The following is a 6,915-nucleotide window of genomic DNA, read 5'->3' on the forward strand; positions in this document are numbered from 1 at the left end:
TAGAACATAGAACATAGAACATAGAATATATAACATAGAACATAGAACAGAACACAAAACAGAACATAGAACATAGAACATAGAACACAGATCACAGAACATAGAACAGAACACAGAACAGAACATAGAACATAGAACATAGAACATAGAACATAGAACAGAGAACATAGCACATAGAACAGAACATAGAATATAGAATGTAGAACAGAGAATGTAGAACATAAAACAGAACATAGAACAGAACGGAACAGAACATAACATGGAACATAGAATGGAACGGAACAGAAAAGAACACAGAACACAGAACACAACACACAGAACATGGAACATCTTAAACTATATTTTACATCAACAAATTTGATTTACCTGTTGAGATAACCATTTATGAAGGCTTTTGTTGTTTTTGAAATTTGATGAAATATTTTCAATCCGTCTCATACCCGAACTTTTAATACTATCTATAGGACTTGATATAAATTTGATATTAGTTTCGTTTTCTATACTATACTGGTCTACATGTCCTACTGCATATCTATCAGTCATTCCTATCAATTTCTGTTTCATCTCATGTAGACTCTCATTATCAACTTTCTTCACCTGTAACATAATTAATAATAATTTTTATATCTTTATTTAGGCTCAATGCACAAAGACATGGTCCTATCTAACATTCAGCCCATGGAGACAATGTCACAATCTTATGTGCATATACCATATATTTGTGAGCTCAGTGTTTTGTCTTAAGAAGGGCAATAATGTGTGTATTATAGAATTTTTGAAATTGATTTGGTCTGCAAGCAGAATTTAAGATTCAGCTATTTGTATATCGTGCCATATTGTAATATTGTGGTCTGAAGATATCTTGTTTCAGTGCCACAAACCCAAATTTCAGCTATTACAGGTGCACAACTGATTGTATTGAATAAAAGAATCTATCAATATATTCCTTAGGGCACACTGTTTCTGGCATTATCATATTTCAATTTTACCATTTCTTGATGTGAGAGACATTATGAATTTGAGTAAAATCTAAACTGAGCATGAGGAATTTATTGTGGCCCTAAAGCCAGGTCTTTATTAAGAGTGATCTCCCTTGAGCAGGGCCTGAATAAAGATGGTGGTCATAATTTCATTTATTGTGCTTTATTTTTGAATCCAAGCCGTCCTGGTAAACTCAGTCCCTAACAGAACAGAAATACAACATACATTATCAGCCTCCATATCTAAAGAGGTATACTGAAGTCTATCAGTACTGTTTCTCAGTCTCTCAATACATTGTTTCAACCACAAATACTGTGCTAATCTCTCTTGTTCCTCTCTAGTCAATTCACCTATTCTCCTAAAATCAAATAAGATTGGCATTTAAATTTAACAAAGTGAGGCAATAAATATTCATGATGTGACACTAACCAATCAACACGCTTCTATTTACTGTTTGTTTTGTAAATATGAACATATGTGCAAAAAACTTGTGTTAAGGTGTATTGAGACGATTCTCAATGAAAGCACTGTCTTAGGTCACAGGGCAATAGATAAGTCTATTAATTATGTGAAAATTAGTTAGTCATTAGTATGATTTCAGTTGAAAAGGCACACACACAAACATACACTGCATGTTATATAATATACTGTATAAGCACTCTTCATATGAAAAAGGTTTTGATTGGTTAAAATTAAGTCTCATACCAAGCTGATTATTGACAAAGGGGTGTGGTCTTAAATCACTACAAAGGGGGCTTTGAATGTTTTTTTACAAAAAAATAGCAAGCGCTTTATGAGAAATTCTGAAAATTGACCTCAATTCAGGATTTTATGACCACGATTCATCAAATTCCAACCTATTTCACAAAAAAATATGAGAAATTCAGTGAGGTTCTACAGCACAGTCTGTTAGAGCGTTGGTTCTTTACATGGCATCATCTCCTTGGTTACATCGAGCAAATTGCGGCAGTGGGCTCTGATCTCTCGATCGGAAGTCTGATGAAACTTGAATTAGTCATCTTTACTTATAATTCCAGTCGACCCAGCTGTAAATGGCTACGGATAATCAGGGAAAGATCAATGCCAAGGACCAGCTGGTAGAAAGGATTCTTAACTGTGAACCGAAGTTATTATCCTTGTAAAATATAGTTGTATCTCTCTTTATTTTTTTAGCTGAATAACTGATTGATTTGAAAACTGAAGACTTACGCATGTAATGGCATCATATATTCACCCAGTTTCGTCATTGTGGATTCCAGTAATTGTTTTGGTTTCAAAATGTTCATGACTTCATCAGCCTGCTTATTGTCGTTACCGATGCCAACGATAAGAAAATGGCTGCCATCTTCCAGAGGTTTTAATGGTTCGGTTTTCTAAAAACATCAAACAATACTGAAAGGCATCTACGAGGGGAAGTTTATCTTCTGTTTAAAGTTGAAATTTCTGGGAAATGAAGTTGGGGTACAAACAGTGGCTGAGTCAAAGAGGGGGGGGCTGGGGGGGTGCCAAAGGGGGGGCAGAGGGGGCAGCTTCCCCCCTCGCAGTCCCGAAAGCAAGTTTTTGGGGGCAAAAATCTCATAACTACGTTAGAAATTCACACAATCTCGGATATTTCGTTCCCCCTCAAACGTAAACCTGGCTCCGCCACTGGGTATAAACTATATTTCTGAGGGAGCAAAGTGGGACTGGATGGTAGAGGCAACATGTACAACAGAAGTCCAAAGGTCACAAAATGAGCAATTCTAAACATCATAGGCCTAAATAATGCATTGGGCAGACAGAAAAACGCTTACAAAAATCAAATATATAGAATTAAATCAGTGGCCAGAATAATGGAGAAATTTCTTCTAAATAGAGAAAGCAATCCCTGAAATTATTTGGCCTGGATTGGAGAGTAGATCAACTTACTTTTTCTACAATTTTATCTTCTGAATAGGTGGCACACTCAGATGTATAGTTATGTATTTGTATAATATCTCCTTTATGATGACAAGAAAGGGCGGGAAATACTCCATCGCTTCCATAGAAATATTTGATACCTTCTAAAACCTAAAGAACATTATGAATAAGATGCATATTGCATATAATTAAGAGTCTTAACCAATCATAAATGTCCATGTATGTACAGTCTGGATAAACAAAAAAAGACATTTTGACCTTTCTTGGTCACTCATTGGAATTCTGCTGGTAATTCTCTTCTAATTTAGCTAATTATGGACATTTGAGACAATCTGGTATTTTTCCAAGTCATTACAACACCTCTACTTTCTATTCATATAAGTATTAGTATTTTCATTTTCATAAATGAAAATAAGGGAAGCCATCTTTAATATTACTAAGGACCTTTTAACCTTTAAAGAGGCAGTTGATTTTTATACGCCTACATGAAATGGGGAGCGTATATTGCCGTCACCCATATCTGTCGGTCCGACTGTAGGGTTCATCATTCTCGATTACAACACTCACACCAAGTATCGTCAAAATCTGTCAAGGATTGTGCCTTCTAGATTGTTTACGAGATTAAAAGTGAACGCGTTTTCAAAAACAAGGGCAATAACTCATACTAAATCTTTTTCAATTTTTCAGATTTTCAATAGGATTTATCCCTGGTTGATAACAAACACTTATGCCATGTTTCGTCAAATTTCATCAAGAATTGTGCCTTCTAGAGTGTTTACGGGCTAAAAATTGAACGCGTTTTCAAGAACAAGGGCAATAACTTATAATTAATATTTTTCGATTCTTCTGATTTTCAATAGGGTTCATCCTTGGGTGATTACGAACACTGTTTAAATTTTTCAAGAATTATCCCTTCTAGAGTGTTTACGAGCTAAAAATTGAACGCTTTTTCAAGAACAAGGGCAATAACTTATACTAAATATTTTTCGATTCTTCTGATTTTAAATAGGGTTCATCCTTGGGTGATTACGAACACTCATACCAAAAATCCATGAAGAATTGTGCCTTGTAGAGTGCTTACGAGCAATTGTGGACTGACTGACAGACGGACCAACGGACATGGGTGACAGCAATATACACCCCTCATTTCATGTAGGTGTATAAAAATTGTGCATACTGCCCCTTTAAATATACAGCTCTGACAGACTTAAAGAAAAACTTACTTTTTTTCCATTCAATTTGAAGTAAATCAACAAATCTTGATTAGGTACCAGATTTCCTTTAGGGTCAAATTTAGCTTTGGATGTATCAAAGCCACATCCTACCACATCTCCTGGTACAAACACGTGTGGTGTACGACGTTCTCCATGTCCATTGGCATTATATATTCTGAAAATATTTAAAAATAAAATTCAAAATGGCAGTGTGAACTATAGAACAGTGTAAATCTTGAAATGTGTTTCTATTATAGTAATAATGAGGGGTTGGCATTAAAATAAAAGCTCTTGGAGTACTCAGAGTTTTTTAAAATAGTCTAAGAAGGAAATCATTCGGGACCAGAAAATGATGTCGGATTAAGCAGAATGTCGGAATATTCAGATGTGGGATATCACAGAGTACACTGTATTATATACCTGTAAAATTTTTTGTAAATTTGGCTTTTGAGAACCAAATAAAATTTGAGGTCTATCAACAAAATTAAGGCCTATGAGATCTGTTTTCCATTTTCCATGTGACCTTTATCCTTTCTGATCTTGTGAAACGCTCACATTTTACCGTATTCATTCTATTAAATGCCCCTGTCCTAATAAAGCCAAAAAAATTAAAATGCATCTACCAAAATCTCAGCTGGAAAACTAAATCATTCACTAACATGACTAACGAAAAGAAATATAGATAGTCCTGTTAGGTGTGAACACAACTTAACATAATGTTTTCTCAGATCTACATCAACGCATTTAAAGTGTACTCTGTGTTATCCAACATCGAAGTATTCCAACATTCTGCGTAATCCAACATTTTTTTCTAGTACCGATTGATTTCCCTCTTATGTTATAAATTGTACTTGAGTGTTTTGCTTTGTTGATACCATCAATAACACTGTTTCTTTTCATCCCAACATCTGCATTTTTGACCATATTGAATTACCTCCCTTTATAAGCGAATGCGCATACGCAATGCAGAACATCGAAGTGGCTTAAAACTGAGATTTTTGCTATGAAATAACCCCCCCGCCCCCCTCTTGAAAATATGTAACGCCCCAAGGGAGGGCGTTTAATAGAATAAATACAGTATGTTGTATTAATGGAAATTCAAAACAAATTAATAATACTCACAATCCATTGTCTGCATGTAAAGCTAATGTACCATAATCCCAGCCAATCATACGATTATAATTGTTTTGATGTTCCTGAACAATACCAATAGCGATGTGAGATTTTTCATCAGTGCCTACCAATGTCATTTCAAAATAGGGCAAATTTTTACTCAGTGGCGTGTTGGAAACAAATCTGGCATAGTGAGTACATCCCTCCCTAAACAAAAACAAAAGATTAATAACAATGCTATAACAATAAAAATAATAATAATAACTTTATTGATCACCAATTTGTTAACCAAATCTTCGAATCTTGGAGTGTATGGAACATGAAATAATACAAGTGGTTGCCTAGCAAGATACGCCCACTTTCCTAATACATTATTAGTATATCAACGGCGGTCATCAATCTATCGCGTTAACAAGCCAACAATTTTTGATGCGTTTTTACTAAGTCAAGGGCAATAACTCCAATTCCGTTGATCAAAAAATTGTTAAATTCTATCGTGGCAAAAATCTTATCATTATAAATATTCACACCAAATTTCATTTAAAATTGGATGAAAACTGTAGTCTCTATTGTGTTCACAAACAAATAGAATTATATGAAATATTCAAATATAGTAAAATGAACTCCCTTTAATTCTGTCTTTAGTCTATATTTAAACAAATAAAGTGATGGTGATGACCTTAAAGTGAGAGGTAATTAGTTCCATAGTAAACTTGCTGGATATTTAAAAGTCCTTGTCATAGCACGAAGTATCAATATCACAATCAGATAGTATGCTATCAAGATCAGATACTGTATTATAAAGATGACAAACATGATAAGATACAGAACAAGGCAGATATTATACTTTGTTATCAAGTCAGAATATTGTGTTATCAAGACATGATATAGTTTGTGTTATCAAGGTTATCAAGAGGGGATGTAGCTTTGTGTTATCAAGATATGATAATTTGTTATCAAGACAACAAATAAAGTGTTGCGTTATCGACACAAGATAATGTGTTGTCAAAACAAGATATTGCTATCAATACAAGATATTGTGGTATCAAAAGCAGACATCAAGATAAGGTATTGTGGTATCAAAAGCAGACATCAGGACAAGATATTGTGTTATCAAAAGCAGACATCAGGACAAGATATTGTGGTATCAAAAGCATTACAATGTTTTGCTATTGAGTTTCTATACATTGCTATTGAGTAACAATGCATTTCTATTGAGTTACAATACATTGCTATTGAGTTATAATGCTTTGCTATTGAGTAACAATACTTTGCTATTGAGTAACAATGCTTTGCTATTGAGTTACAATGCTTTGCTATTGAGTAACAATACTTTGCTATTGAGTTACAATGCTTTGCTATTGAGTTACAATACTTTGCTATTGAGTTACAATACATTGCTATTGAGTTACAATGCTTTGCTATTGAGTTACAATACTTTGCTATTGAGTAACAATACTTTGCTATTGAGTAACAATACTTTGCTATTGAGTTACAATGCTTTGCTATTGAGTAACAATGCTTTGCTATTGTGTTACAATGCTTTGCTATTGAGTAACAATACTTTGCTATTGAGTTACAATACTTTGCTATTGAGTAACAATACTTTGCTATGGAGTTTCTATACTTTGCTATTGAGTAACAATACTTTTCTATTGAGTAACAATACTTTTCTATTGAGTTACAATACTTTGCTATTGAGTTACAA

Source organism: Lottia gigantea (genome assembly GCF_000327385.1).
Source record: "Lottia gigantea unplaced genomic scaffold LOTGIsca_177, whole genome shotgun sequence".
NCBI lineage: Eukaryota > Metazoa > Mollusca > Gastropoda > Lottiidae > Lottia > Lottia gigantea.